The 11,561-nt window shown below is 33.2% G+C and overlaps 1 protein-coding gene across 1 annotated transcript in view; it reads left to right on the top strand.

Annotated features, from left to right (window-relative positions):
• Nucleotides 1-613: 613 nt before the first annotated feature.
• The window catches only part of LOC149921218 (uncharacterized), an 83,153-nt gene continuing 72,205 nt past the window's right edge, over nucleotides 614-11,561 (top strand). The window contains exon 1 of the mRNA XM_090162574.1: nucleotides 614-811. The gene's annotated coding sequence lies outside the window, so the exon portion shown is untranslated. The remainder of the gene's footprint in view (nucleotides 812-11,561) is intronic.

The following is an 11,561-nucleotide window of genomic DNA, read 5'->3' as shown; positions in this document are numbered from 1 at the left end:
TTTGGGGAATATTTTACTGAGAGCTAGTAACGGAGTGACGTTATCACAAGAAGAAAATTTCCCCCTGGCGAGGCGCGGTCAAAGGCGGACGCCAGACGAAGCCCGTAATGCAGTCTGTCTCATGAATAGCACTCAATAAAACCTTTGCATGTGTAGAATAGGAAGTGTCACACTTATGTAACTACTCATTATTTTTGAAAAATATTTAAAAGATTTTCTGTAAATGAACTCATTCACTGTAAATTAACTTCTCCCTGAACTTGGGTGTAATGCGAGTAGAACACTTTTACAGGCGCTGTTAGATCAAAAATAGACCAATGTATTTTCCGAATAAGTAGGAAAGATTTCTCCTATTGTACGTATTGGGCATAAATTTCTACTTTAAATTTTTCACATTCCACACGATCAGATCTTTGAGCTTTAAAAACGGCTAAATCTAAGGGAAATCTGGATGAAAATCCTATAAAAACCTCCGTAGAAGTTTTCCCTCTACACGGTGGTAGTGTTCTACTAAAATATCGGAAATCGTGCGGCGGGAGCGGGAACGGCCCTTGAACTGTCGGGAGTGGATAGTAGCGAGGACGGGGAATTTTTTGGGCCCAAAGCAGAGTCATTCGCGCGCGATTTCTTTCCGCGCCAAGCTAGGCTCCGGCTTAAAAGAACATTCTGACGCGAAAGCTTCCGCGCGAATCGCTCCAGCTGAAGTATTGGCCGTCGCGTCCAGCGCTTCAGGTATTAAAGAGCCGCCAACAACAGAGATGCGGAAGTCGTCTTTGAAGCTCAAGACGCTGTTGCCAAGGGTTCACTTCCGGTAAGCTTTCTACTGTACGGAGGTATTTGCGATTTTGCGCTCAATTTAGTAATTGCGTTTTACAATTGGGTCTATGGGAAAACGGAATGATAATATATTCTTTTTGACACTTCTTTGTGAATATTCCAATGTGACAAACCGTTATTTCGCTTTGCTGTACCGATCGAGTTTTTTATTTGGTTATCACGCGCAGAATTAAATAAAGAAAACTTAGGTAATATTAAAGCAAAAATGCTTTAATTTCGATTTTTTATGCCTTATTTACAAATCTTAAATATTTAGCTTTTCAATAAGTATAAAATTTAATTAAAAACGCAATAACTTTGTGTCACTCTCTACGTAAAAATATTGTTAATTACAATAATTTTGCTCTGATAATATTCCAAATTTAAATTTACAGTCTGTTTTCACTTTCTTTTTGTTACTGGCACACTTTTTATAATTCATTCTTTAAATTAAACGTGTTTTCGAGTCATCAATGCTTACCTCGGGGAAACGTCACGGCGAAATGTATTCTGCAAGAATGGCAAGATTTTTGTCAACTTGACGATTTTTTTGGAACCAGAAATAAGTGAGAATGGTCTTTGCTGTTCTTTCAAGATTTGCAAGAATGCTTAGTTTAGAACAATAAATAAGAATGACAAATACCTTTAAAAATATTAATTTTGAAAATATAACGATTTAAAGAAATTGAAATTAAAATTACAGTTCAAAAAAGTTTTTTTACTAAACTTTGAGCAACGTATAAAATAAAAGATCAGGTCATTTCAAACATCAGAAAAATCTCATCTTTGGCGTTTCTTGCGTTTCATTTGCATTATTCGTACAACCATAAATAACATAATTTCAATTCTTTGTAATATCATAAGTAGCATAATATCAATTCTTTGTAATATCACAAGTAGTATAATAACAATTCTTTGTAATATCACAAGTAGCATAATATCAATTCTTTGTAATATCACAAGTAGTATAATAACAATTCTTTGTAATATCATAATTAACAAGGGCTTTTCCCTAGAGCTCTTCGGTTTCCCCTTCCATAAAAACTTGTAGAGGTTAACGGTAATAGTTAGTGTAGGGAGCTGTTGGCTCACGTAGCATGCAGGGCTTGCCACCACCCTCCTACGCATTGTAACCCCGGCCACCTGAATTAATGGCTTTAAAAGTCGCTTGATGACTTAGGCCTAAGGTGGGGCTTTGGGTATTAGCCTAGCTGATTATTATTATTACATAATTCCAATAAGTATGACAATTATCCAAAATTATCAAAGTTATTGAATAACTATTAAAAACATTTTCGGTTGCCCTGGGAAAATTAAAGCCCATTGCAACTTTTCCCTTTGGAAATTTTCATACTACCATAAGGTCTACCTAACCCCCGAGTTTCAAAAAAATCGGTGATAACCACATCGGGTAGTCTCCTTGTCAGTTCACTTGCCGAGAGTGTCAATGTCGAAAAACGTTTCTCTAAGAAAATTATCATTTGATGTACTTATTTGTATTATGTTGCTTATGGTATAAGTACAGGAAATGAGTTCTTAGTCTCAGGAAGTGAAATGCGAATTACAAACAACTGAAAAACAATTTGTGGTTGAAAAGGAAATTGCTAATTTTGAATGAAGACTCATTTGAAACGTCATTCGGCAATCGAATTTGGTCTCTCCGACGATCGAACCAGCCAATCAATTATCATTAGAAAAAGAACAATTAATAGGGTACAGATAATAGGTCTAAATGGAGATTGATTAGAAAATAAAAGTTAGAAGCAGTTAGTTTAAAGAAGAAAAAAGATGACGTAGCAAAGTAATGACGTAATTAGTCTGCTTCTTCAGATTGACATTTAACGTTTTTTCCTAAGCCTCGTCTTAAAAGTTTATTCTGTCTTTCACTGGAAGCTGGCTCGCTGCAAGACACATGTGCTATGCAAGCAGCCATATTCCAGAGAAAAACTGAAACTAAAATTTAAAGGGGCTCGACATAGACGAAAAACTATACCTTGGCTAATTCGAACTAGCATATTGTTGGTGAAAATTATTAAAATAAATTGATACAAATTAATTGATTCTAATATAATTTTGGAAAAGATTTTAAGATGTAAGGAATAAGATGTCAATATTTTCGGGTTTTCAATGTTACCTGAGACCCCAAAACGGTCAGCATTTAACATTAACAAACATTAAGATGGCTTTAGTCCTCTTCCAGTTTTTAAAGGGGAACGGCCAAGCTTTTCCAAATATGGCCTTATTTCCGTATCAAAAGATTAACAAGACGTTCAATATACTAACACTAAAATTGAAACGAAAAATAACGCCGGGTGTTTGGGTTTGAATTTTCCCCGCCATCTTAGCGCCCCTAACCCCGTATGAGCGATTTGCGAACTATCCTAACTTTTATTATCGCGCAATTTAGGCTTAAGTCTCTTATAACTGGAACGCGCCGCGCGTGCGAAACAAATTTTTCGCGTCTTCAGCAGCGCGCACTTTTACGTTGTTTTTCTGTCTCACCAACTTCTCACCAGGTGTCGCGGCGGACGCGCGCTTTTCGATTTCCCGAAATTTCTTTATTTTATTAAAAATTAACCACTCAATATTTTTTGATGCGGTTTTCGCCATAAATTTTAGTTTTATATGGACAATAGGGCTATCTAACTGGTTATAGCTTGACCGTTCCCCTTTAAATTTTAAATAACATTTTGAGCACAAGACTAAATTTTACTCAAAATTCTCTTCCTTAAGAGTTTTTAATGTGATTATGATGGAAGGTGGTTGATGTACTAACTTTAAATTCAAATTTTAAGTGGGAAAATTTTTTTATAAAAATACTAATTTTCTTACAATCCCTTTCAAGCTCTTACTTCATATTAGAAGAAGACAATAAATTTCACCTAACTCCAATATAATGATATTTAACATAGATCACTTTATTTAGCGAACTATATTTTCGGCGGAGGTCGAACAATCCCCGCCTTTGGTAGTGGTTGAAGATAACAGTAAGAACATTTCGCTGATTTTATTTGGGTCGGCGGCGGCGTTTCAAGAAAATCACCCGGCGGCGGTGTGGCGCGCCGATATTTCAGAACTTCTCGACGGCGTGAAATTTTTTCGGCGGCGGTGGCGTGAAAGGTCAAAAGTTTCTCCCGCCCTTTTGAAAATTTGGAAATAAAGAACAAAAATGATTTTGAAGGAAAAAAATAAACTACGTAGAAAATTCGGCGGCGGGATTTAAATTTATCGGCGGCGTTTTAGCGCCAGAGAAAATATCGGCGACTGCGGCATTAGACTCTAGTAACAGTGAGTTCGAGTATAGTTGAAGTTTTTTTTCCCTTTCTAAGATTGCAACTGGGTATAGTGGATTTTAATTTTATTTAATTATTAATCATCATTTTGTCGAAGCGTGTCATATTTTTTTAAAGCATTTTTAATAGGCCTTGGTCTCAAGTGAAAAAAATCTGTCTAAGATTCCTAACCGTCCTTAAGGACCTTAACTGCAAGTTACACACAGCGCCAGGTTGGTTTTGCAGCGCACTTTAGAACTTAATTATAGGTACCATAATTTAAATTTTAATTTAATGCCCCTTTAAAGTCAACTATAGTTATAAACATTTTAACTACCAAAAATAATGAAATTATTTTAAAAAAGAACGGTTTTATGCAAGAAAGAACATATGCACGGGTATAATTTTTCACGCGACATCAACCCAGGAGGGTCTTTTATTAAAAAAAAGAGGCTTACCATCAAATTACCCAAAAAGCGCGAAATTAAAATTGAAAAATTATACAAATAGCCTATATACAAGATGTCTCATTTTGCTCTTACAGTGCATTTTGTTTCGAAAATTTTTAATTTTTAAATTTCAATTTTGTTAAAATATTAATACTTTTAAATTTTCAAAGTATTCGAATTTAAAATTAAATTATCAACAAAATTTACTTTTTAGTATTAAAAATTAAATTTAATAAAAATATTACTTTTTAACATTAAATTTTATATTTTAATTTAAAAAATTAAATTGATCGAAAAATGTTGTTTAATTATTAAAAATGAAATTGATCAAAAATGTTGTTTAATTTATTTGTTAAGAGTTAGCAAGTAACTTGCGCAAAATATATATATAAAATGAAATGTGCACAAGAAAAATTCGTTGTCGAGTTATTTTATTTCATTTTATATATATGTTGTTTAATTATTAAAAATTATATTTATAAAAAATCCTTTTAGTATTAAAAATTCTATTTATAAAAAAATCCTTTTAGTATTAAAAATTCAATTTATAAAAAAATCCTTTTAGTATTAAAAATTCAATTTATAAAAAAATCCTTTTAGCATTAAAAATTCAATTTATAAAAAATCCTTTTTAGTATTAAAAATTCAATTTATAAAAAAATCCTCTTTTAGTATTAAAAATTCAATTTATAAAAAAATCCTTTTAGTATTAAAAATTCAATTTATAAAAAAATCCTCTTTAAGTATTAAAAATTCAATTTATAAAAAAATCCTTTTAGTATTAAAAATTCAATTTATAAAAAATAATCATTTTTGTATTAAAAATTAAATTTATAAAAACTCCTTTTAGTATTAAAAATTAAATTTACAAACATTTAAAAAATTAAATTTACAAACATTTAAAAAATTAAATTTACAAACATTTAAAAAATTAAATTTACAAACATTTAAAAAATTAAATTTATAAACATTTAAAAATTAAATTTACAAACATTTAAAAATTAAATTTACAAACATTTAAAAAATTAAATTTACAAACATTTATAAAATTAAATTTACAAACATTTAAAAAATTAAATTTACAAACATTTAAAAAATTAAATTTACAAACATTTAAAAAATTAAATTTACAAACATTTAAAAAATTAAATTTATCAAAATAAAAATTAATTTTCAGCATTTAAAATTAAATTTTCAAACAGTATGTTTTAGCAATTTCAATTAAATTTTAAAAAATAATATTTTTTAGCAATTTAAAAGTACATTTTCAAAAAAAAGTAATTTTTTAGCAATATAAAGTAAATTTACATAAATAGTATTTTCTAGCAATTTAAAAGTACATTTTCCAAAATAGTATTTTATAGCAATTTAAAAGTACATTTTCAAAAAGGCTCCTTTTTGGCATTTAATCTAAAATTTCCAAATTATATTTCCAAAAGCAAATTACTTTCTCAGCGTTTAAAATCAAATTTCCAAAAATGCTCTTTAATGCGTTATCCAGTGATATTCGAGTGAAAACAATTACTATAAAACGAACTGCGATGCATGATGGGTAAATGTAGCCGGGCTCCGATTAAAAGTGTTCGTTGCATTTGCGCAATTGGAATGTTCGTCCTTATCTGGGAGCGCTTTCATAATTTTCCCAACTACTTCCGCCTTTCGCAAATCTGAATGGTAAAAGGTGCGCCGAATTAGACTCCGCCGTCCTATGTTTCCATCACGAAAATTAAATTCCCGTTAAGCTTCGGTGTCCGCGGCTACTCCCCCCCCCCCCCCCCTCTTAGAAATCCGTTCCGAGGCGCCATCTATATTTCATTACGGGGGCTAAGATAGTAATGTTCTCGAGGAGCAAAGGGAGTTTATCATTCTGATGGGCTTCGTATTATGAAATGTGTTTTTAAGGGTTATGTTTCTGTATTTTAGAAAGAGCGGTTATTTTTCAGACCCTCCACTTAATTTTCATTCTGTTCGGAAACAGACAGAGTCTATTAATCTGAATTACGGTCCTCCTTATTGATTTAAAAGTCACATTTTACAGGTTGGGTTGCGTTTGGCTTCTGGATAAAAAATTTCCATTTAATAGTTTCGTTGGCGAAATAAATTTTAAAAGACATATGAGTTTACCATCAGATATCGTATATTTATCATTATTATTATTTTCCTAGTTTGGTAGGAGTTAGATAAAGTTTTGAATGGATGGTATTAAAACCTCCAATAGTAGGGATAATTCTATTAGCCGGAATAATTATCTTCATACGAATAATTCTATTCGTCGGAATAATTCCATTCGTCGGAATAATTTCATTCGTCGCAATAATTCCATTCGTTGGAATAATTCCATTCGTTGGAATAATTCCATTCGTCGGAATAATTCCATTCGTCGGAATAATTCCATTCGTCGGAATAATTCCATTCGTCGGAATAATTCCATTCGTCGGAATAATTCCATTCGTCGGAATAATTCCATTCGTCGGAATAATTCCATTCGTAGGAATAATTCCATTCGTAGGAATAATTCCATTCGTAGGAATAATTCCATTCGTCGGAATAATTCCATTCGTCGGAATAATTTCATTCGTCGCAATAATTCCATTCGTTGGAATAATTCCATTCGTAGGAATAATTCCATTCGTAGGAATAATTCCATTCGTCGGAATAATTCCATTCGTAGGAATAATTCCATTCGTCGGAATAATTCCATTCGTCGGAATAATTTCATTCGTCGCAATAATTCCATTCGTTGGAATAATTCCATTCGTAGGAATAATTCCATTCGTCGGAATAATTCCATTCGTCGAAATAATTCCATTCGTTGGAATAATTCGTAGAAAAGAATTATTGGTAGCGATTACTATAAAGTCGGCATTGGCCATCATAGGCAAACGTCCTTAATATAATCCATTCTCCAATCGGTGAAGTGCCTAATAATTGAGCAACCAAGCAGACAGGCATCAATTAAGGTTGCCATCTATCGAATTATATCTGTACTAAAGCGAGAACGGTTGCTTAAGCATCGAACACACATTTTGCATTATCTAGATAATATTATGCTTCTCATAAGTTCCGCAAACGAACTGGGCGCTGTGTAAGTTTCCCTTGCCCGTTAACCTTAACATGTCTAATATGACATGACCCTTTAAAATTGAAGAAAATAATAATTTGCAGAAATAGTACGGTTTTTCTTTATCAATGTTTTACGAAGTTTGTAAATTATATTCCTTTCCAAATTTGTTCTTAATCAAATTTTGGGATTAGATTCAACTGTAATGAACTTAGGACATTCCGTTTGATGTTTAATCCTAAAAATCAATTAGATAAAATTAGAAACTTACAAAAAAGTTTATTAAAAACAGAAGTTGGCGTAAAATAATGAAGAAACTTACAGTTTAAATTATTTTATTTTTGGATTATTTCTGAGAACTAATTTAAAAAAATATTATTTTACTACTTCATAATTTTTCTAGATCAAAATTTAGTTTGTTAACACAAGTTTATGTTGGCCCTTTCAATTGAAATAAAGGTTTTAGCTAAATCCAAAACGATGCAATTATGATTACAATTTTCGACATCAAACAAAATTTCTTTATTAAACGTTGCAAATTCTAAAAATTTAATATTTTATTAGTTAAGTTGTTGAATAACCAAAACTATATCTCTAAAGCTACATATTCTACCTGCAGGATATTTTACAATTTGTAAATCGTTAGAAAATAATTTAAAAAAAACGTGTTAGGGATCAAAGGCTCAAACGTTTTAAAACCTTTAAAATGGTAGGAAATTAGGATCTAAAGAAATAATGAAACTAAAATAAGATTTATATCTTGTCTACTAATGTAAGCCACAAGTCTCTATGTCAGTTGCTAAAATTGTTTCGTGAGATACCATAGGTTCCAAATTTGAAACATAAAACGCATTTTTGGATCTAATTTATCGTCAAGAAAATAACACGTCAGTAATTTTGAAGAAGATTTTATCCGGACGATTGAAGACTCGTTTTCGAGGGGGAATTTGGTCGAAACTCTCTATCAATAAATCCACAGTTGAAATCACGTTGAAAGCTAACACTCTATAGAATAGTCGAAAAAGGTCGAATCGTTTTTCAGAAAGAATCGAAACGCGTTGGCAACCGCATCGGAAAGAAATGTAATGAGCCATTCTCGAGGGCGGTCGCTTATAGTCGGCTCATTCAATGCCAAGTTGGCCCTGTTAAATCGAGCAAGTCCACCATTTAACAAAGCTAAATCGTTTGGAAAAAATCCAGGCACTTCATCTAAGCCCCTGTCCCCTGACCCCTGACCTCTCCTTCCACAATTGCGCCGCTGTCTCTATCCGAGAAAGAGAAAAAGCTCGACCAAGTTCTTCATTTTATACTTCCAACAGACACCGAAAGACGGCGGTTAGAGATTTTGTTAGGAGGCATTCGAAGAAGGTGACAGGCCATTCTTACACGCTAGTGTAACTGACCCGGGGCAGCGTTCACCTTTAGCGGGTTTTTAACAAGCTCGTTCGTGGCAAGTAAAAATTGTCGTTTCACCTGGGGTTTGATAAAAATGTTGAAACTAGCCTTTTCATTTTACATAAAGACTCGTAGCGGCCAACGCGAGTAGTTCATAAACTGCTGGATTTTCATCTGCTTAAGAAGACCTTTTTTGCGTTTAATAATGTTCAGCAAATCGTCTGTTTAAGAAGAATTTTTGTGCGATTAATAACAGCAAATCGTCTGCTTAAGAAGACCTTTTTTATGCGTTTAATAATACGAAATCGTCTGCTTAAGAAGACCCTTTTTGAGTTTAATAATAGCGAATCGTCGGCTTAAGAAGATCCTTTTTGCGTCTAATAATAGCGAATCGTCTGCTTTAGAAGACCTTTTTTGCGTTTAATAATAGCGAATCGTCGGCTTAAGAAGACACTTTTTGCGTTTAATAATAGCAAATCGTCTGCTTAAGAAGACCTTTTTGAGTTTAATAATAGCGAATCGTCGGCTTAAGAAGACCCTTTTTGCGATTAACAATAGCGAATCGTCTGCTTAAGAAGACCTTTTTTGCGTTTAAAAATAACAACTCGTCTGCTTAAGAAGACCCATTTTGAGTTTAATAATAGGAAATCGTCTGCTTAAGAAGACCCCTTTTGAGTTTAATAATAGGAAATCGTCTGCTTAAGAAGACCCCTTTTGAGTTTAATAATAGGAAATCGTCTGCTTAAGAAGACCCCTTTTGAGTTTAATAATAGGAAATCGTCTGCTTAAGAAGACCCCTTTTGAGTTTAATAATAGGAAATCGTCTGCTTAAGAAGACTTTTTATACGTTTAATATTAGCGAATCGTCGGCTTAAGAAGACCCTTTTTGCGTTCAATAATAGCAAATCGTCTGCTTAGCAGACGAAAATCCATTAGTTTGTGAACTTCTCGCGTTGACCGCTAGGTGACTATGTACATTGAAAAGGCTAATTACAGGTTTGTATAACCCGAAGATTGTATAATTATCGATAGGTCGTTAAATTGAAACATGTAACTTTGCAGGTTCGATGAAGATTCCAAATCGCGAATGTGTATCACGGCTCAAACTTTACCAGGTGTATTATTTCGCGGGATAATGTCAAATATTAAAATTAAACCAGGTATAGTGATATGTACTTATTTATAAAATCAACTTATTATTAATAGAAACTCGCAATATAATGTATTTCTCTATGCACTATTTTTTCTTCGGATACTTCTTTTGAAAAATCAGAGGGAAACTTTTTGTAAAAAGCAAACACGGATCAAGAAAAACCATCAAGAACACACGTTTGGATTCTAGAGGCATCATCTACTACTTATTACTCAGGCCCCGCCTACTTCAACACGCGTCGTGACCTCTGTTGACAGAAAACGGAACTATAGTTACACGGTTGAGATAGTTTTCCAATAATTGCAGTTGGGCAGCCAATTCAGTAGGAATAATTTATTTCAACTTTAGGGAACCAATGAGAAACCCTTTTGATTTTCATTTGGGGGAGGAGCTTACTGTTAGAGCGTGTAGGTGGATTATGAGCAATACTAACCAGGAGAGTACCCGAGGTGTTTACGCCTGACTTTAAACAAAATCGGCCGTAATGTAGACCTATATGAGAGATGAAATTTCCCAAAAGGAGACGTTGCACTACCCATTCGATTGGTCATGACAACCGAAAATGGATTTGACCACTGAAAACAAAAAAATCTCCATTTAAAAAAGCATGGGTTTTTCTCGGTTTCACATTAGAAAAAAAATCTCATATAGGCCTAACGAAGAATTTTGGCGTCGAGGAGAAAAAAAATCTCATATAGGCCTAACGAAGAATTTTGGCGTCGAGGAGAAAAAAATCTCATATAGGCCTAACGAAGAATTTTGGCGTCGAGGAGAAAAAAATCTCATATAGGCCTAACGAAGAATTTTGGCGTCGAGGAGAAAAAAATCTCATATAGGCCTAACGAAGAATTTTGTCGTCGAGAAGAAAAAAAATCTCATATAGGCCTAACGAAGAATTTTGGCGTCGAGGAGAAAAAAATCTCATATAGGCCTAACGAAGAATTTTGGCGTCGAGGAGAAAAAAATCTCATATAGGCCTAACGAAGAATTTTGTCGTCGAGGAGAAAAAAATCTCATATAGGCCTAACGAAGAATTTTGTCGTCGAGGAGAAAAAAAATCTCATATAGGCCTAACGAAGAATTTTGGCGTCGAGGAGAAAAAAATCTCATATAGGCCTAACGAAGAATTTTGTCGTCGAGGAGAAAAAAAATCTCATATAGGCCTAACGAAGAATTTTGGCGTCGAGGAGAAAAAAAATCTCATATAGGCCTAACGAAGAATTTTGGCGTCGAGGAGAAAAAAATCTCATATAGGCCTAACGAAGAATTTTGGCGTCGAGGAGAAAAAAAATCTCATATAGGCCTAACGAAGAATTTTGGCGTCGAGGAGAAAAAAAATCTCATATAGGCCTAACGAAGAATTTTGGCGTCGAGGAGAAAAAAATCTCATATAGGCCTAACGAAGAATTTTGGCG

This window comes from Leiobunum rupestre, chromosome 11 (genome assembly GCF_980474605.1).
Source record: "Leiobunum rupestre chromosome 11, qqLeiRupe1.1.hap1, whole genome shotgun sequence".
NCBI lineage: Eukaryota > Metazoa > Arthropoda > Arachnida > Opiliones > Sclerosomatidae > Leiobunum > Leiobunum rupestre.
Note: the sequence above shows the minus strand (reverse complement) of the source record. Positions and strands in the feature narration are given on the sequence as shown.